General features: G+C 35.9%; 1 long non-coding RNA gene across 4 annotated transcripts in view; it reads left to right on the top strand.

Annotated features, from left to right (window-relative positions):
- Positions 1-244: 244 nt before the first annotated feature.
- LOC132354058 (uncharacterized) overlaps positions 245-21,889 on the top strand; it is a 172,944-nt gene continuing 151,299 nt past the window's right edge. For all 4 annotated transcript variants that reach the window (XR_009499166.1, XR_009499165.1, XR_009499164.1 and 1 more), the window contains exon 1: positions 245-440. This is a non-coding gene — a long non-coding RNA (uncharacterized LOC132354058). The remainder of the gene's footprint in view (positions 441-21,889) is intronic.

Here is a 21,889-nt window from a genome sequence, read left to right as displayed (position 1 = left end):
CCAGTTTGTTGGCTCCAGCAAGACGCCCAGCTGCCTTCCTTACCTCACAAACTCTCCGCGCCACAAATTCAAGTAAGAGCTCCAGAGCCTCGCAGCCCGGAACGTCTCCCAGAGTGAAGGACAGATGGGCCAATCGAAGCCCAGCTGGCCGCAAGCGTACAAGGCGGTGGGCGGGGCGAAGGGATGGGGCGGGACCAAACAGCGCTGCCATGACGACGGCTTCCGGTGGGCGGGCTGTGGTGACTTAGAGCTGGAAGGTGAGACGCCGCGGGAAAAGCGGTCCTGTTAGGTGGTCCAGGTAGTTTGGGGCTGAGGCCGTCTCCTGAAGAGTAACCGCGGGCCTGTGCTACGGTCACGCCACCGGTCTCCGTTTCCTTTAGCCTTCTCTCTCACCAAACGATTTTCCTGTCCAGTTATAAAGTGCAAGTTGTTTCCCCAAGGTAAGCGTGTAGTACCACCACCCCTTGTTGGGTAAGGGGTAACGGAAACTTGAGTCCACTTTGTCACCCGGGGAGCGGGTACTAAAAACAGAAAAAGGTGAAAATTTGGATTTCTAAACATTTAGTAATGGTTTACCGTGTGAATTTTTACTGTATCGTACACAGTTTGTAGTCTTTAAATATTGGGTGCAACTTGAGTTATGGTTAAATTTAAAATTCTAGTTATTTCTGACCGTCAAATTTCATCTAAACCGGGTATTAAAGAGCTTAATTTTAAAATTTTATGTAACAGTCTAAAAGCTTCTCTAAGTTCTTAATCTCCCATAAGTCTGAAGTTAGATGGTAAGATGGGCAGGTGCTTTGAGTCCAGACCATTACAGGAATCAAACTAATTCAGCTGAGGCTCCTCCTTTCTTAGATCATCACTTGAATCTAAAATAATTGAAACCAGGTGCTATGCATGGCTCCTTTGGTTCAACGTGTATCTCTTTTGGCGATAATGGTCTCACATAAGTCTCTCTTTTATGGAAGAAAGTAAGCATTGTTGAAATGATGGAGGAGAAGTAAGGCTTTCTACAGACAAATAATACTTAAAAAAAAAACTTACAGCTTTGAAACACATCTTTTAAACAAAACAAAAGTCGTTGTTAAATTCTTGTCTCCAAAATCTAAAAGAAAAATTCAGCAGAACTTATCTGCTTATCGAGAAGAATTTCTTCTTCTACACTTAAGACAGGGAAGCATTTATGAAAGCTTAGATCCATATGTGTTTAGGTTCCTGCCAACCCCTTTCTTAAAATTCCATCTTTAAAACTCCTTGCTATTGAGCATTTTTCCAGCAGCTTGGATGAAACATTCCAAATAACTTACTCAGCCTGAAGGTTAGAAATTTCATTAAATAAGAAATTAAATATATTAGAATACTTAGGTATGAAACATTAATGAACAGAGTAACACATTCTTCAGAAGAAGAGGCACTTAAGAAAACACAGGCCACCTGCACTGTGGAGCCATCTACTGTGATGAGATTTGACAAGCAAGAGATCAAAAAATGGCCAGATTTCAAAAGAGAATGTTCTGTGAGCTGCTTATTGCCCTCATAGACCATATGAAAATAAAACCAACTCTCAGCAGAAGCCCAAGAGGCTTTAGAGATGAACCAGACCATCCTTTGGATGTCAGTATTATACTGAACAAAGTCAGTTATACTGTTATTTATCTGCAGGGGGAAAATGCCTAAATTTTATAAGGATTTAGGGCATTAATTAGAAATATATAGTGGTTATAGAGTTTAGAAAGCCAAGAAAGGAGACCTGAATCTAAGTTAGATTTACTTGGGAGAAACAATGTTCTCTATAGTAGCATTTGACTTTGTACTCTCCATTCCTCTCACCTAAATGGCCTCTCCCCTCTGCTTGGTTGAATCTTACTAATCTCTCAAGACCCAGGTCACATTCTGAATTTTTTTGAGCTGTAACCCATAGTTAACTCTCTCCCTCCAGAACACCTATAGAATTATAAATATACTCTTTATTTGGCTTTTTTTTCTTTAGGGCTGGTAGTATTTTTATCATTTATGTTGATGAATGTATCTTACATATAGTTTGCCTCATCTGCTAGATTCTAAGCTGCTTAGAGTTGTATTCACCACTGTACCTGCCAGAATGACTTGAACATAATTCTGATGTAAAAATGCCTAAGTTAAGATTAGTATTAAGTATAGTTGGTAGCTGTATTAGTTTGCTGGGTTTGCTGTAACAGAATACCACAGACTGAGGGAATAAACAGCAGAAATTAATTTTCGCACTATTCTAGAGGCTAGAAAGTCCAATATCAAGGTGTCAGCAGGGTTGATTTCATTCTGAAGCCTCTCTCCTTGGCATGTAGTTTTGCCTCTGTCTTCACATGGTCTTTACTTCACGGACATACACATCTGTGTCCATATTTCTTCTTATAAGGACATCAGACATATTGGATTAGGGCCCATCCTAAAGACCTCATTTTAATTTAGTTACCTCTTTAAAGACCTTATCTCCAAGTATGGTTGCATTCTGAAGTACTGGGGATTAGGATTTCAGCATACGAATTTAAGGGGGGACACAATTCAGTCCGTAACAATAACCAACACTCAAAAAGAAGAAATGATTGGGAGCAGTTGTCTGTCATCATTAGAACTCTCATCTTTAGACCTATAGATAACATAATTGTGTACATCAGATTAGTGTAAGGTAATAGGGAGTGGGAGAGCCTGTGGTAAGTCAGAGAATATTTGCCCAAAGTCATTCAAATTAAAATTTGTCAAAAAACAAAAAACACAACACACACACACATCCCAGCACACCAACAAAATACCGGGTGATCCAAACAAACAAACAAAAACAAGCTGATTGGTTTTGGCTCATAGGGATCTGGTTTGCAAAAACCACCAGAATATTATTTCATTTGGAATCTATAACCTCTTAAGTAGATACTGGACATACTAAGTATGTTTTTGCATATCCAAAGACATTTTCCCTAGATCCCATTGGTTCACACATAACTTTTTTATTGAGTACCTGCTTTATTGAAGGAACTTTACTAAGTGCCTTGCTGAGATTAAAATCCATAAATTTGGCCACATATATCCAAGAGTTACAAGGACATCCAATTTCTGAGATAATTTATTAAATGCATAACCATGCATAATTTAGTATTTTGGGGGATACAGCTTTATCCTGTAAATAAATTAGAACTCTGAAAAAAATTCTTTGTCAGATTATGTGCTCTGATAAGGCCAAGGTTCTGATCTCAAATACAAGTGGAAAGGACAGGAGACATATACAAAAATAATTATAGTGCAAGATAAAAATGAGACTATAAGAGAATTATAAAGTACTGTGGGAAATTAGAGGAGGAAAAGATTTCTTCCAGGTTGGCGTGTTACTAAAAGTGTTTAATGCAATCAGAATTACTCTTTCTTGTAGCACTTGGAACACATTAACCAATGTGTTATATGTTATTTGCATATGTTCACAACTCCCCCAGTACAATCTGAAATACAGAAGAATGTTTTAATCTTTATATGCTCCAGTCTAGTGTTGCTCAAAAGTATCAGAGTCACCTGGGGAACTTTTTAACAGTAAACTTTTCTCAACTCTGGCTCTATAGTTTCTAATTTAGTAGGCCTGGAGGAGTGCTAGAGAATCTCTGTCTTTAAAAGGTTTCTCCCACTTAATGATTCTGATTATCAACCCCACTTAGAACCTTCTGCCCTAGAGCACCTGGTATATAGTATGCTCTCAATAAGTTCTTGTCACATTAAATGAGTGGAGCTGTGATTTAGTAAGATTAAAAAGGCCCCTGTGTGCAGGATGAATTAGAGTAGAAAATATCCTAGAGGCAAGGAAATCCTATTACAGATGTCCAGCTAAGAGATGAAGCAGACTTAAACTAGGGTAGAGGCCATAGGAAAGGAGAGAAATGGATGAGAAACATTGAAAAGATAGAATATACAGAATTAGATGAAACTTGATAGTTGCAATAGTTCCCAAAACAGTATGGCTAAGATTAACATGAGGTGTTTATTTAATAAGCAGGTTGCTGGACTCTATGTATGAAATCCTGTTTGGCTGGTCCAAGGTGAAGCACATGAATCTGAATTTTTAAAATTTATTTTATATTGGAGTATAGTTGATTAACAATGTTTCAGGTGTATAACCAAGTGGTTCAGTTATACATATACATGTATCTATTAGTTTTCAAATTCTTTTCCCATTTAGGTTATTACAGAGTATTGAACCAGTACTGTGCTATACAGTAGGTCCTTGTTGGTTATGTATTTTAAATATAGCACTGTGTACATGTCAATCCCAAATTCCCAATCTATCCCTCCCCACACCCTTCCCCACTGGTAACCATAAGTTCCTTCTCTAAGTCTGTGAGTCTGTTTCTGTTTTGTAAATAAGTTCATTTATATCATTTTTTTTTAGATTCTGCATATAAGCAGTATCATATGGTATTTCTCTTTCTCTGTCTGACTTACTTCACTTAGTATGATAATCTCCACGTCTATCCGTGTTGCTGCAAATGGCATTATTTCATTGTTTTTAATGGCTGAGTAATATTCCCTTACATATGTACCACATCTCCTTTATCCACTCATCTGTCGATAAACATTTAGGTTGCTTCCATGTCTTGCTGCTATGAACATTGGGGTGCATGTATCCTTTCGAACCATGCTTTTTTCTGGCTATGTGCCCAGGAGTGGGATTACTGGGTCATATGGTAGCTCTGTTTTTACTTTTTTAAGTAACCTCCATACTGTTCCCCATAGTAGCTGTACCAGTTTACATTCCCACCAACAGTGTAGGAGGGTTCTCTTTCCTCCACACCCTCTCCAGCATTTATTGTTTGTAGATTTTTTGAAGATGGCCATTCTGACCTGTGTGAGGTGATACGTTATTACAGTTTTGGTTTGCATTTCTCTAATAATTAGTGATGTTGAGCATCTTTTCATGTGCCTCTTGGCCATCAGTATGTCTTCTCTGGAGAAATGTCTGTTTAGGTCCTCTGCCTATTTTTTGATTGGTTGTTTGTTTGTTTGCTTGTTTGATATTGAGCTGCATGAACTGTTTGTAAATTTTGGAGATTATTCCCTAGTCAGTTGCTTTGTTTGCAAATATTTTCTCTCATTCTTTGGGTTGTCTTTTTGTTTTGTTTATGGTTTCCTTCGCTGTGCAGAAGATTTTGAGTTTAATTAGGTCCCATTTGTTTATTTTTGTTTTTATTTCCATTACTCTAGGAGACGGATTGAAAAAGATACTGCTGCAATTTATGTCAAAGAGTGTTCTGCCTATGTTTTCCTCTAAGAGTTTTATAGTATCTTACATTAAGGTCTTTAATCCATTTAGAGTTTACTTTTGCGTCCAGTGTTAAAGAATGTTCTAAATTCATTTTTTTACATGTAGCTGTCCAGTTTTCCCAGTACCATTTATTAAATAATGGGAACACAGTAAGAATGCCCACTATTAGTACTTTCATTTATTATTGAACAAGAATTGGTCAGTGCAATAAGGTAAGAAAAAATAAATAAAAGGCCTATAAACTGGAGAGGGCTTGAAGGAAAAACTGTTCTATTCACAAATAATAAAATTCTATTCATAGAAAAATTTTAAAAAACACTACAGATAAACTGTTAAAAGTAATAGCAAAGTCAACTGAAACAAGTTTAATATTCAAAAATTAATTGTATTTCTATATACAAACATTAAGAAGAAAAATAAATTTTGAAAACAATTAGGAATAGCACTAAAAACATCAAATAAGTGGGAATAAATATAAGATGTGAAATAACTGTATTCTAAAAACTTTGAAACTATCAATGCATATATAATATCTAAAATAGAGTGATATACCATGAAAAAAAATACAATAAGATACCGCTTCACACTCAGTAGGATAGCTGTTATTGAAAAGAAAAGGAAAGAAAGTGCAAGAGAGAGGGAGAAAGAAAGTGTTGGCAAGTATATAGAGAAATTGGAACACTCTTACGTTGCTGGTGGAACTGTAAAATAGTACAGTGGTTGTGGAAAACAATTTGGCAGTTCTTCAAAAAGTTAAACATAGCAATTCCACTTCAAAGTATGTAACCAAACAGGAACGTAAACAGATTCATGTACACCAATGTTCATAAAAGTGTTATTCACAGTTATCAAAAGGTGGAAACAAAACAAGTGTCCATCAACAAATGAATGGTTAAACAAATGTGGTATATCCATACAATGGAATATTATTATACCATACAAAGGAATGCAGTTTTGAAAAATGCTGCATGATGGATGGACTTGGAAAATATTATGCTAAGTGAAATAAGCCATATATGAAAGGCCTATATTTTATGATTCTAAAAGTTGTATGATTCACAAAGACAGGAAGTAGGTTTGAGGTTACCAGAGGTGGAGTAGAGGGAGCAAATGAGAAGTTAATGCTTAATGGATACAAAATTTCTGTTTGGAGTGATGATGAAAACATTCTGAAAATAGTGGTGGTGATCACACAACATTGTAAATGTACTTAATGCCACTGAATCATACACTTAAAAAATGGTTATAGTGGTAAAATTTATGTTTATGTGTATTTTAACACAATTAAAATTAATGTATAATATATATAAGAATTCAATGTAAGTATTGGTTTTGAGAATCACTGCTCTAACTTAGAAGTTAATGAGAAAAGCCTTTAGTTTTCTTTGTTCTGAGTCTTTGTTCCTATTTTAATCTTATTTAGGTTTTCTAAATAGATTTTTTTTTTTGAGGATAAAATATAGTGAGCATGCATCAGGACTATTTTGGTATTCATTTTATGAATTAATGAGATACTTTTCAAATACAAATCATTCTCAGAAGAATTTGGTGCACTGGCCTAGTTATTACGGGTCGATTAGGCTTAACTGAGCTGGGGTTGTGAGGCTGAGAGTCCAGAATATAGAGTATCTAAGTAATAGTAAATCTGGAAGCCCAGTAAGAACAGAGTACCTGACTTCTGTTATACAAACAGCGTGATTCAAATGACCTATTTAACATTATCTATTGAAATAATAACTCTAAAAACATAATTAATATTGCCTCTTTAATAGGATAAGATAGGCTGTGCTACAGTAACAAACCCCTATATTTGTCTGCTGGCATCACCTTCTCATCAACAACTAACTGTAAGAGAGGCTGGAAAAATCCCCATTTATTTAGTCCCAACCTAACTGCCTTGGAGGCTGTTGTAGATTTGGTGTGATGAGGATATAGCACTGGCTCTTCCAGACTGACCTACATTTTAAAAATTTCTTCACAGTGATCTAAGTGATGTTTAAAGTAAGGTTAGACTTACTGAAGTTTTGTTTCAGGCTATTTCAGACAAAATAAGGAAATTTTTTCTTTATAGACAAGGTATGTATAGGTTTTGGAGATTCATGATTTCACAGTATTGGCAAAATTCAGTAGTAGAACTCATCAACTTGCATTGTTAGTGTTAAGTACAAACTGCGTGAATTATTAGTTGTATATTTTCAGTCAGTTCATTTAATTCAGTTTCAGCATCTGGAGATGGGGACAGTAGTCCCTACCAAATGAGATTCTTATGAGGATAAAATGAGAAAAAGAGAATGAAAAGTGCCTTACACAATGTCTGATCCATTGGAGATTAGCATTAATGGTAGTTGTCATTATTAATTAAATATTATTTGACTTTTCTACCTTTATGCAATTTTGTGAATATCACATGAGAAAACATGAAGTCTTTTTGAAATTTGCAAGGTGGTATATAGATATACATTTGGCAACTGATTATAGATCCCTTCTCTTTTCTGAACTAATTTTCACTATCATATAAATAAAAGTTTGATGATAGATACTTCCTTGCATCTTTCTCTATTTTGTGGGGGTTAATCTCATCTCCCAAACAAGAATGTGTATACTGCTTGACGATAGCTAGTATTTCATAGCTCATGTTTCTCTTCTGTCTCCTACATCTAGCACAGTTCTGTGTTCTTTAGTAAAATACTTAGTAAACATTTGTTTACTTTTAGTAATTAGTGATTTCTAAGTAGGCCCTTAAGGATATCATGATTGCAATTAGAATTAAGTCACTTGGAACATGTGATTGCTGCTACACTCTTGAGAATTCCCATTAGTCAAAGGTGACCTTCCTATATATCCCAACAGATGCAGACCTGACAGAAGTGATTCATACCTCTCCAAACCACAACACAGATCTTTGCAGTCTGCCCTGCTTTCCAAGCCACTCTAAAACTAAAGCTACAGAAATAAATAAAGCATATTACTTATTTAGTGAGGCTGTTACTTACCAAATAGAAAACACTATTACCAGGCCTGTTGGTAGAGTTGGCTTAATATTTGTTCTCATGTACAATCTTAGATAATGCTTCCTTGAAAAAACTTTTTATCTGAATACAAATTTCAGGAGATTAGCACAGTACCTACCCCAAAATATGTTGTCAGTAATTTTTTGTGGAATTATATTGATAAAAGAACGTTGAGTCAGTAGCTCAAGGGATACTGTATCTAAGAGTCTAACTTTGAAGTAAAAATGTTTTGAATTCTCAACTATGCCATTTATTAGCTATGTGACTGTGGGTAATGTGATTTAAGTATATGAGACAAAATTTCCTTTTCTGTTAAATGGGCATTACAATAGCTAGCTCATAGGTTTATTGTATTAAATGAGATAATCCAGGTATAGCACTTAGCATAATACTAGATACCTAGTAAGTACACATTTCAGAGTAATTTCAACTGCAATAAAAAAAATTTTAAACCTCAAAATTACTCAAAATTTTCTAAAATGTATTCTGAAGTAAGAAGTTTCAAGATAAGATAGCTCCCAGGTTGGTTATTTCAGCTCCTCAGTGGCATCATCAGGATCCAAATCTTCTCCATTGTTTCACTCTGGTATCCTCAAAGTGTTAGCCCTTGTCTACAGACTAGGTTTCCTCATGGTCAGAAGATGACCACTGCAGCTTCATTCTAATCAAGTCAAAACAGAGTTCGGCAAAAGAAAAAACACCATCTCTTCATCTCTGTTTCTTTTTAAAAACAACAAAATCTTTCTCCAAAACTTTCCAGCACACTTGCCTCCATGACTCATTGGCTGGGCTACATCCTCACCTCCTATGTGATCACTGGCAAGGAAAAAGGAATTATGAATTACCTAGGAACAGGCTTAGACAAATCAAGATTTATCCCCAAGTTTTTGATTCTGTCACTTTTTTAAAGGGTGGATGCCTAAACAAAAATTGTTAACTAGGGGGAGATGGCTGTATACTATAGCTATTAGTCTGCATAATGGAATATTTGCCATTCTTTTTTTTAATCCTCACATGAAGGAGATTTGGGTATCTGAATCACTGCTCAGTTACTTGCCCTCATCATCCATCAGTTACATCACTCTCATCAGCATATTAGACAAACTAATGCCAATTTCATTCTTTTTTTAATCTTTTCATTCTGTTACGTTGCTGCTGACAGAAGGTTACTGAAGTGTCACAGCTAAAAATGTCAAATGCCTAGGAATATCAGGTTTACCTGAAATAGATCATAAATATAAATTACATGCTAACTATAGCTACTTTCTTAGGGTGAATTTGATCTTAGCACAGAAGCAAATTTATGGCATTACTGTACGTGACTTATAAATACAAAATCTTGCTTTCCAAGCTAAGAAAAAAAAACGTTAAAAAGAATTTACTTCCCATTTATATTAGGTAATCTATTGTATTAGCACCAAGATGAGAACCAAATAAGAAATTATAACATGTTTGTGAAGGAAAACAAGGAATGGTCCACAAGCATTTTTCATTATACCAAGTGTTTATAAAAGGGAGGGGTATAATTACATAGAAGTATATACGGGAAATGCTTTAATTTCCATTTTCTTCCTCTATAACTTCACTTAAAAATCTGTTTGCTACTATGGACTTGGCTTGATATATAAATAAATTTCAAAAGAAACAAGAAATTTACGTAATCTGTCTTTTTACCCTCTATTTCCGTAAAGTCTATAAATTGAAAAAATATAGCCCTTGGAAACAACTGGAGAAGAGTGAGACCTGATTTAGAAGACGAGGGTAAAAATTCATTAAGAAAAATCCCCCTACAAAACAAATCAATTATAAGAAATTTTCTTGGTTTTGTACCATCATCTTCCTTTTTTCATGGAGAAGTGCTACTGATAGTTTGTCTCATTGGAAGCATTTTTAAAACATCTGTAATATAGATAACTAATAGAACAGATATTAGTATGGATTTCTCTTGTATATAACCATGACATATGGTAAAATTAGAACTATCTGAAGAATGAGGCATCATATCTATAATGCAAATTTTCATATTAAAACCTTATATCTAGAAAGAGTTCTCCAGTGGGACGGTTAATATTTGTCAATATATTTTCTAAAAGCGGCAATTTAAAAAAAATTTTTATTGGAGTATAGTTGATTTACAATGTTGTGTTAGCTTCAGGTGTACAGCAAAGTCAGTCTGTTATACATATATCTACTCTTTTTAAGATTCTTTTCCCATATAGGCCATTACAGAGTATTGAGTAGAGTTCCCTGTGCTATATAGTAGGTCCTTATCAGTTATCTGTTTTATATATAGTAATGTGTATATATCATTCCCAATCTTCCAGTTTATCCCTCTCCCACCCTTACCTCCTGGTAACCATAAGTTTGTTTTCTACATCTGTAACTATTTCTGTTTTGTAGATAAGTTCACTTGTACCCTTTTTTTAAATTCCACATATAAGCCACATCCTATGATATTTGTCTTTATCTGGCTTACTTCACTCAGTATGACAATGTCTAGGTCAGTCCATGTTGCTGCAATGGCATTATTTCATTCTTTTTTATGGCTGAGTAATAATATTCCATTGTGTATACGTACCACATCTTCTTTATCCATTCCTCTGTTGATGGATGTTTAGGTGGCTTCCATGTTCTGGCTATTGTAAATAGTGCTGCAATGAATATTGGGGTGCATGTGTTTTTTCAAATTATGGTTTTCTCCGATATATGCCCAGGAGTGGGATTGCTGGATCATATAGTAGCTCTGTTTTTACTTTTTAAAGTAACCTCCATACTGTTCCCCATAGTAGCTGTACCAGTTTACATTCCCACCAACAGTGTAGGAGGGTTCCCTTTCCTCCACACCCTCTCCAGCATTTATTGTTTGTAGATTTTTTGAAGATGGCCATTCTGACCTGTGTGAGGTGATACCTCATTGCAGTTTTGGTTTGCATTTCTCTAATAATTAGTGATGTTGACCATCTTTTCATGTGATTTTTTGCCATCTGTATGTCTTCTTTGGAAAAATGTCTATTTAGATCTGCCCATTTTTTGATTGGGTTGTTTCTTTTTTTTGATATTGAGTTGCATGAGGTGTTTGTGTATTTTGGAGATTAATTCCTTGTTGGTTGCTTCGTTTGCAAATATTTTCTCCCATTCTGAGGGTTGTCCTTTCATTTTATTTATGGTTTCCTCTGCTGTGCAAAAGCTTTTAAGTTTAATTAGGTCCCATTTGTTTATTTTTGTTTTTATTTCCATTACTCTAGGAGGTGGATAAAAATATATCTTGCTGCAATTTATGTTAAAGAGTGTCCTGCCTATGTTTTCCTCTAAGAGTTTTATAGTATCTGGCCTTATATTTAGGTCTTTAATCCATTTTGAGTTTATTTTTGTGTATGGTGTTAGGGAGTGTTCTAATTTCATTCTTTAACATGTAGGTGTTCAGTTTTCCCAATACCACTTATTTAAGAGGCTGTCTTTTCTCCATTGTATATTCTTGCTTCCTTTGTCATAGATTAGGTGACATAGGTTTGTGGGTTCACCTCTGGACTTTCTTATCCTGTTCCATTGATCTATATTTCTGTTTTTGTGCCAGTACCCTACTGTTTTGGTGACTGTAACTTTGCAATATAGTCTGGAGTCGGGGAGCCTGATTCCTCCAGCTCCATTCTTCTTTCTCAAGATTGCTTTGGCTATTCAGGGTCTTTCGTGTTTCCATACAAATTGTAAATGTTTTTGTTCTAATTCTATGAAAAATGCCATTGGTAATTTGATAGGGATTGCATTGAATCTGTAGATTGCTTTGGGTAGTACAATCATTCTCTCAATACTGATTCTTCCAATCCAAGGATATGGTAGATCTCTCTCCATCTGTTTGTGTCACCTTTTATTTCTTTCGTAAGTATCTTATAGTTTTCTGAGTACAGGTCTTTTGCCTTTTTAGGTAGGTTTATTCCTAGGTATTTTATTCTTTTTGATGCAGTGGTGAATGGGGTTGTTTCCTTGATTTCTCGTTCTGATCTTTCATTGTTAACGTATAGGAATGCAAGAAATTTCTGTGTATTAATTTTGTATCCTGAAACATTACCAAATTCATTGATGAGCTCTAGTAGTTTTTTCGGTAGCGTCTTTAGGATTTCTATGTATAGTGTCATGTCATCTGCAAACAGAGACAGTTTTACTTCTTCTTTTCCAATTTGGATTCCCTTTATTTCTTTTTCTTCTCTGATTGCCATGGTTAGGACTTCTGAAACTATGTTGATAATGGTGGTGAGTGTGGACATCCTTGTCTTGTTCCTGATCTTAGAGGAAATGCTTTCAGTTTTTCACCATTGAGAATGATTTTTGCTGTGCATTTGTCATATATGGCCTTTATTATCTTGAGGTAGGTTCCCTCTTTGCCCACTTTCTGGAGAGTTTTTCTCATAAATGGGTGTTGAATTTTGTCAAAAGGTTTTTCTGCATCTATTGAGATGATCATATAGTTTTTCTTCTTCAATTTGTTGATGTGGTGTATTACAATGATTGATTTGCGGATATTGAAGAATCCTTGCATCCCTGGGAAAAATCCCACTTGATCATGGTGTATGATCCTTTTAATGTGTTGTTGGATTTGGTTTGCTAGTATTTTGTTGAGGGTTTTTGCGTATTTGTTCATCAGTGATATTGGCATGGAATATTCTTTTTTTGTGTGATATCTTTGTCTGGTTTGGTATCAGGGTCATTGTGGCCTTGTAGAATGAGCTTTGGAGTGTTCCTTCATCTGCAAGTTTTGGGGATAGTTTCAGAAGGGAAGGTGTTAACTCTTGTCTAAATGTTTGGTAGATTTTGCCTGTGAAGCCATCTGGCCCTGGGCTTTTGTTTGTTGGAAGATTTTTAATCACAGTTTCAATTTCAATACTTGTGGTTGGTCTGTTCACTTTTTTTTATTTCTTCCTGTTTCAGTCTTAGAAGGTTGTACCTTTCCAAGAATTTGTCCATTTCTTCTAGGTTGTCCATTTTACTGGCATATAGTTGCTTTGTAGCACTCTCTTATGATCCTGTGTATTTTTGCCCATTGTAACTTCTCCTTTTTCATTTCTAATTTCATCGATTTGAGTCCTCTCCTTTTTTTTTCTTGATGAGTCTGGCTAAAGGTTTATGAATTTTGTTTATCTTTTCAAAGAGCCAGCTTTTGGTTCCATTGATCTTTCCTATTGTTTTCTTCATCTCTATTTCATTTATTTGTGCTCTGATCTTTATGATTTCTTTCTTTCTACTAACTTTGGGTTTTGTTTATTCTTCTTTCTCTAGTTGCTTTAGGTGTAAGGATAGGTTGTTTACTTTAAATTTTTCTTGTTTATTGAGGTAAGGTTGTATCGCTATGAACTTCCCTCTTAGAACTGCTTTTGCTACGTCCCATAGGTTTTGGATCATCGTGTTTTCCTTGTCCTTTGTCTCTAGGTGCTTTTTGATATCCTCTTTGATTTCGTCAGTGATCCATTGATTATTTAGTAACACATTGTTTAGCCTCCATGTGTTCATGTTTTTAACAGTTTTTTTCCTGTAATTGATTTCTAATCTCAGCATTGTGGTCAGAAAAGATGCTTGATATGATTTCAATTTACTTAAATTTACCAAGGATTGATTTTTGGCTTAAGATGTCATCTATCCTGTAGAATGTTCTGTGTGCACTTGAGAAGAAAGTGTGTTTTGCTGCTTTTGGATGGAATGTCCACTAAATATCAATGAAGCCTGTCTGGTCTAATTTGTCATTTAAGGCTTGTGTTTCCTTATTAATTTTCTGTCTGAATGATCTGTCCTTTGGTGTAAGTGGGGTGTTAAAGTCCCCCACTATTATTGTGTTACTGTCGATTTCCCCTTTAATGGCTGTTAGCATTTGCCTTATGTATTGAGGTGTTCTTATGTTGGGTTCATAAATATTTACAATTGTTATATCTTCTTCTTGGATTGATCCCTTGATCATTATATAGTGTCCTTCCTTGTCTCTTGTAACAGTCTTTATTTTAAAGTCTATTTTATCTAATATGAATATTGCTACTCCAGCCTTCTTTTGATTTCCATTTGCATGGAATATCTTTTTCCATCCCCACACTTTCAGTCTCTGTGGGTCACTAGGTCTGATGTGGGTCTCTAATAGATAGCATATATATGGATCTTGTTTTTATATTCATTCAGCTGGCCTGTCTCTTGGTTGGAGCATTTAATCCATTTACATTTAAGGTAATTATCAATATGTATGTTCCTATTGCCATTTTCTTAATGTTTTGGGTTCATTTTTATAGGTCTTCTTTCTCCCTTTCTCTTTTGTTCTCTTTTCTTGTGTTTCCCACCTAGAGAAGTTCCTTTAGCATTTGTTGTAAAGCTGGTCTGGTGGTGCTGGATTCTTTTAGCTTGTGCTTGTCTGTAAAGCTTTTGGTTTCTCCATCGAATCTGAATGAGAGCCTCGCTGTGTAGAGTATTCTTGGTTGTAGGTTCTTCCCCTTTGATCACTTTAAATATATCATTCCACTCCTTGCTGGCTTGCAGAGTTTTTGCTGAAAAGTCAGCTGAGACCCTTACGGGAGTTTTCTTGTATGTTATTTGTTGCTTTTCCCTTGCTGCTTTTAATATTATTTCTTTGTCTTTAATTTTTGTCATTTGATTTCTATGTGTCTTTGCTTGCTTTTTCTTGGGTTTATCCTGCCTGGGACTCTCTGCACTTCCTGGACTTGGGGGAGTGTTTTCTTTCCCATGTTAGGGAAGTTGCCAGCTATTGTTTCTTCAAATATATTCTCAGTCCCTTTCTCTGTCTTTTCTCCTTCTGGGACCAGTAATGCAAATATTGGTGTGTTTAATGTTGTCCCAGAAGTCTCTTAGGCTGACCTCATTTCTTTTCATTCTTTTTTCTTTATTCTGTTCTGTGGCAGTGATTTCCACCACTGTATCTTCCAGCTCACTTATTCATTCTTTTGCCTCAGTTACTCTGCTATTGATTCCTTCTAGTGTATTATTTATTTCAGTTTTTCTGTCGTTCATCTCTGTTCTTTCTTTAGTTCTTTTATGTCTTTGATAATCATTTCTTGTATCTTCTCAATCTGTGCCTCCATTGTTTTTCCAAGATCTTGGATCATCTTTACTATCATTACTCTGAATTCTTTTAGATTGCCTATTTCAACTTCACTTAGTTGTTCTTCTGTGGTTTTATCTTGTTCCTTCATCTTGGGTATATTCCTCTGCCATCTCATTTTGTCTAACTTTCTGTGATTGCGGTTTCTGTTCCTTAGGCTGCAGGGTTGTAGTTCCTCTTGCTTTTGCTGTCGGTGCCTTGGTGGATGACGTTGTCTAAGAGACTTGTGCAGGTTTTCTGGTGGGAGGGACTGTTACCTACCCACTGGTGGGTGGAGCTGGGGCTTGTCCTCTGGTGGACAGGGCTGTGTCAGGGGGTGTATTTGTCTGGCGGCTGTTTACTCAGGAAGACTTTACGCAGCTTTTCTGCTAATGGTTGGTGCTGTGCTCCTGCCCTGTTGATTGTTTGCCTTGAAGCATCTTAGCACTGGCGCCTACAGGCTGTTGGATGGTGCCAGGTCTTGGTGAGAAAATTGTGGCCTCCAAGAGGGCTCATGCCAGTGGGTACTCCCCAGAACTGCCACCACCAGTGTCCTTGTCTCTGCAGTGAGTCACAGCTGCCCCCCACTCCCTGCCTCTGCAGGAGACCTCTATTACTAGCAGTTTATTCTGGCCCAGTCTCTTATGATGTCACCACTTTTTTTCCCTGGGTCCTGGTGCACTTGAGACGCTTTGTGTGCCCTGCAAGCATCGAGTCGCTGTTTCCCTTGGTCCTGTGGAATTCCTACGATTAAACCCCACTGGCCTTCAAAGTCAGATTCTCTGGGGGCTCCTCCTCCAGTTGCCAGACCCTCAGGCTACCAAGCCTTATGTTGGGCTCAGAAATTTCACTCCTTTGGGAGAAATTCTGTGGTATAATTATTTTCCAGTTTGTGGGTTACCCACCCGGCATGCTTGGGATTTGCTCCTATCGCGATTATGCCCCTCCTACCATCTTGCTGTGGCCTCCTCTCCGTCCCTGAATGTAATGTATCTTTTTTGGTAGGTTCCAGCATTTCTTCATTGGTGGTTGTTCAGCATTTAGTCATGACCCTAGTATTTCCATCAGAAGAGGTAAGCTCATGTCCTTCTACTCCACCATCCTATCTCGATCCTCAGTCATACTTTCTTGTGTTGTTATTGTATTGGCCACTTTAGAGATTACAGTATATCAACATGTACAGGCATACCTTGTTTTATCACACTTAGTTTTCTTGCACTTTACAGATACTGTGTTTTTTACAAATTGAAGTTTTTTGGCAACCCTGCATTGTCAGATGATGGTTAGCATTTTTTTAGCAATAAAGTATTTTTAAATTAAGGTATGTATGTACATTTTTTTATACACAATGCTCTTACACAATTGATGGACTACACTATAGTGTACAGTAAGTCCCCTACATACGAACCTTCAAGTTGCAAACTTTCAAAGATGCGAATGTGCGTTCCGTCGTTGTCAGGCGTGAGTGAAATTGCAGCTTGCCCTCCATCTCCCGTTGCTGATGATTCTTCAGCTCTACCATCTCCCACCTACTCTCCCTCCTCCAGTCAGTAACACTTATTGCCTGTTCACTCGATGCCAGCCCTTGTATGCTAGCTATTGTACTGTCCTACTGTACTGTACTTTTTGAGGTACTGTACAGTAAAATTATAAATATTTTCTTTACTTTTTGTGTTTATTTTTTATGTATTATTTTTGTGAAAAGCGTTATAAACCTATTACAGTACCATATAGTCGATTGTGTTAGTCAGCTAACTTTACTGGACTTACAAACAAATAGGACTTACGAATGCGCTCTCAGAATGGAACTCGTTCGTGTGTAGGGGATTACTGTAAACATAACTTTTGTATGCACTGGGAAACAAAAAAATTCATGTGACTTGCTTTATTGCCATAGTCTCCTTATTTTTGGTGGTCTGGAACTGAACCTGTAATATCTCCAAAGTATGCCTGTACTTAAGTTGTAATAGCCTACCTCAAATTAATACACTACTTCACTCACAAGGTAAGAACCTTACAGGGGTGTAATACTATTTACTTCCCTCCCATCCTTTGTACTATTTTCTCTTGTATTTTACATCTACACATTATAAACTCCACAATATATTATTATTTTTGCTTTAAGCAGTTGATCGACTTTAAAAGATTTTGGTAAAAGAACAGAAAATTTATCAACTTCACCATTTTTAAGTGTACAGATCAGTGTTAAGTACATTTGCATTGTTGTACAGCTATTCTCTAGAGCTCTTTTCATCTTGCAGTAGTGGAACTCTATGCCTAGTAAATAACAACTTTCCAGTCCCTTTCCCTCAAGTCCCTGGCCACCACCATTCTGCTTTCTGTCTCTATGAATTTGATTGCTTTAAACACCTCATATAAGTGGAATCATAATTGTATTTGTCATTTTGTGACTGGCTTATATCATTTAGTATAATGTTCTCAAGGTTAATCCATGTTGTAGTGTGTGTGAGGATTTCCTTTCTAGGACTGCTGTTTCTGTTTGTTTGTTTTTGTCATAGTAGCTATCCTAGTGGATATGATGTGGCATCTCATTGTGGTTTTGATTTGTATGTCCCTAATGATAAGTGATGTTGAGCCTCTTTTCATGTGCTCATCGGCCATTTGTATATCTTCTTTGGAAAAATGTATATTCAAGCACTTTGCCCATTTTTATTCAGGATATTTGGTTTTTGTTGTTAAGTTGTTGAAGTTTTTTATATATTCTGAATATTAACTCTTTATTAGGTATATGATTTGCAAATATTTTCTTGGATTCTGTATATTGCCTTTTCAGTCACTTGATTGTGTCCTTTCATGTGCGTATGTTTTAAATTTTGATATAATCCAATTTATCTGTTTTTACTTTTGTTATCTGTACTTTTGTGTCATACCAAAGAAATTGTTGTCAAATACAATATCGTGAAGGTTTCCACTGTCTTTTCTTCTAAAAGAGTTATAGTTTTAGCTCTTATGTTTAAGTCTTTGAGCCATTTTGAGCTAATTTTTATATGTAGTGTAAGGTAAGTGTCCAACTTAAGTCTTTTGCTTGTGAATATACATTTTTTTCCAACACCATTTGTTAAAAGGTCAATTGACTTTTAAAGAATTTAAGAAAAGTAAGAAAGAGCGTTTTATATTTACCATATATTTACTATTCTACTACTTTAATTCTTCCTGTAGGTCTGAATTTTAATATAGTATTCCCTTTAGCATTTTTTGTAGTGCAAGTCTGTTGACAATGTATTATCTCATTATTCATTTATCAGCAAATATCTATTTCACCTTCATTTTTGAAGGATATTTTCACTGACAATAGAATTTTAGGCTGATATTTTTTTTCTTCATCATTTTAAAGATGTGGTTCTATTGTCTTGTGTAATCTGTAATGAGAAGTCAATCACCATTTTTATCATTGTTACCCTGGATAGACTCCCCCATCCCACCCACCTCTGGCTACTAAAAATTTTTTTTTTCTTTATCTTTGGTTTTAAGCAGTTTGACTGTGATATGCCTAGTTGTGGTTTTATGTTTATGTATTCTGCCTGGGGTTTGCTGTGCATCTTGGATCTATAGGCTTATGTTTTAATCAGTTTTGGAAAGTTTGTCCAATATTTTATCAGATATTTTTTCTGCACTTTTCTCGTTCTCCTTTCCCTCTGGGACTCCAATTATAAGCATGCTAGATTGTTTAATTTTGAACACACACATTATTGATGATCTGCTATTTTTTTTCATACTTTTTTTCTCTCTGTGTTTCAGTTTAGATTATTTCTATTGAGTTGTCTTCAAGGTCATTGAGCCTTTCTTCTACACTATCCAATCTGCCATTCCATTCAGTGATTTTCTTTAATCATTTCAGATATTATATTTTTCAGTTCTAGTATTTCCATTTGATTTTTATTTTTGGTTTTCCTATATCTACTGGAATTCTTCATGTTTTTACTTATTATATCCTGTTTTTCCAGTACATTCTTTAACATATATCATAACTACTTTAAAATATTTGTCTGTTAATCCCAATATCTGGGTTGTTAGTGAGTCCATTTCTGTTGACTTTTCTCTTTTGACTATGGGTTGTATTTTCCCAAGTTCTCTCTTAGCTTGTGATTTTTTTGATAGTATGTTACCATTGTGGATAATACGTTTAACAACTTGATTATGTTATCTTCCTCTGAAGAGTGTTTTGAATATTGTTCTAGAAGGTGGTTAAATTACTGGTAGAATTTATTGATTCTGTGGAGGCTTGGTTTTAGACTTGGTTCAAATTTATCTATTTCAGTTTTTCTCCTAGTCTTAGGCATGGACCTTACTTTTAAATTCTGCCCCTTCTGGGGTTTCTAGAAAGTCTGAGGTGTTTACCAAGACCCTCTACCTTTAGGAATTCACTTTCCAAACTCTGACTCATCATCACTTGTAAACTGCTGTAATTTCTGCTTAGTTGTTTTAGTCTTTTAGCTGTTGCTTTCTTCTAGGTTTCTTGGCTATCACTTTGTACATGCATAGTTCAGGAGTCAGCCAAGCATTTGAGGAGAGGTATTAAACAGATTTTGGAGCTACCCTTCCCCCTCACTCAATCCCCAGTGGCTTCCCTTTTTTGGAGACTTCCTCTTTCAACTTCCAGGTGCACCAGCAGCCTCAAACTCTAACTTCTTATTCCTCAGCCCCCAAAACTGCTGCTTTCTGATTAAGCTCTGTTCCACATGCACCAGGCAGAGAAGGAAATAATCTTACCAGAAAAATCAGAAAAAATGTAGATATTATTTTATTGGCTTCCTTTCTTTCAAGGGTCATATCCCCTTCAGCTTCTACCTGCTATTGATTGCTCCACAGTGCCTTCAAATAGTTGTTTTCTTTTAGTCGGAATTTATAATTGTCATTGTCAGGAGAGTTATCTAGTTTAAGATACTTAACTACTTATGAGTGCCAGAAATCATTAAAGCAGTATTTTTAAATGGAAAAACAAAAGTATGGTTTCTAAGAAATTGTTGGTTGTTGTATTATATGCAGCTATATTTAGAGAAGTAAAAAGATACCTCCTAGAATGGGGAAGGAATTAGGTAATATTATTTCAAAAATAATTTCTGGTGTTTTAATAAGACTGTGTAAAATTATCGACTGCAGTGGCCATGAAAATGTACTACTTCGACCTCCTGCTGTAGGGAACATAATTGATTGATGGCTGCAGGTGCTGCTGTCTTTTAGAACCCATTCCCAAGTTCATGCCAAGGCCATGATTCCCAAGTGATCCTTCCAGGCCATGAGCCCATATGGTGGAGGTTGTAATCCAGGCTCTTTTCTATGAGATATAGGACTCCTTTAATGGAATATTTTTGCAAAGGACTCCCAATTGACTGGGCCAAAACCTTCTTAGAACTGTGTTGCAGTCTGAGATTCTTCCTACCCAGTCTTCCATCCTTCCATTATTCCATCACAGGTATCCTAAGGCTTTCTTGCCTTCCCTTGCTCCCACTTTGTTGTCTTTCAAAAGTAAGTCTCCTGCATGTTTAATACCATCTTTGCATCTGCTTTTTGGGAAACCCAAACTAATACACAGACCCAAGCTATTGACAGAAAATAGACCAAAATTGACTTTTAAAAAAAGAATATTTTTAGAGAAAAATTCCAAATAGCATATGTAGATACTCCCTTCTCTAGGAGGTAGAACTTAATTTCCCTCTGCTTGGATGTAGGCTGGGCTTAGTAACTTGATTCCAGTGAATAGAGAAGAATCTGTTAGTCCTTTTTTTTCTTTTTCTTTTTTTTATCACCCCCCGCCATCAAACACACACACAGACACACACATGAGCCTTTTTAGACATTTTTGCTTAACACCCTCCCCCACACTCCTGATGAAATTTTTAATACCACAAATATACTTTATATCTGTTTATGTGTTATATGTATATCCATGTTTTATGCATGAAAAAGTAAATTTTCCCCCCAAGAACTTTTATTCCTTTGGGGGCATTATAATAACCCTCACAGAGAATGCATGGGACAGAGTGTGGATAGGGAAAATTTCTAACTTACTCTGGAGGAAGCTGGCAGACACCACCTTAAACAAGTGATCAAAGTTAACATCACCAGTGATGATAAGTCATGTTAATGCCATATACCCCCAGTATGATGAAATGTAAAGGGTATTTAGCCTCTGTGATAGTCTACCCAAAAAGTTGTAACCCCAGTCTTATTGTGAGACAACATTAGACAAACCGAAAATGAGGGACATTCTATAAAATATCTGACCAGCACTCCTCAGAAGTGTCAAGGTAATGAAAAACAAGGAAAGACTGAGAAATTGTCACAGATCATTGAGACTAAGGAGACATGACCACTAATTGCAATGTGGTGTCCTAGATCGTATAAGGGAGCTCACTCTGCTATCTTTGTAACTTTTTTGTAAGTCTAAAATTATTCCAAAATTAAAAGTTAAAGAGTGTTAAAAAATTAAAAATCATTGTGTCATTTGTAGTCATTACATGAAAGTAATGGTGCAAATATTAAAAGAGAAATAAATATGTAGAGATTGCT

Source organism: Balaenoptera ricei, chromosome 19, assembly GCF_028023285.1.
Source record: "Balaenoptera ricei isolate mBalRic1 chromosome 19, mBalRic1.hap2, whole genome shotgun sequence".
Taxonomy (NCBI): Eukaryota; Metazoa; Chordata; class Mammalia; order Artiodactyla; family Balaenopteridae; genus Balaenoptera; species Balaenoptera ricei.
This window is presented reverse-complemented; position numbering and strand designations above follow the sequence as displayed.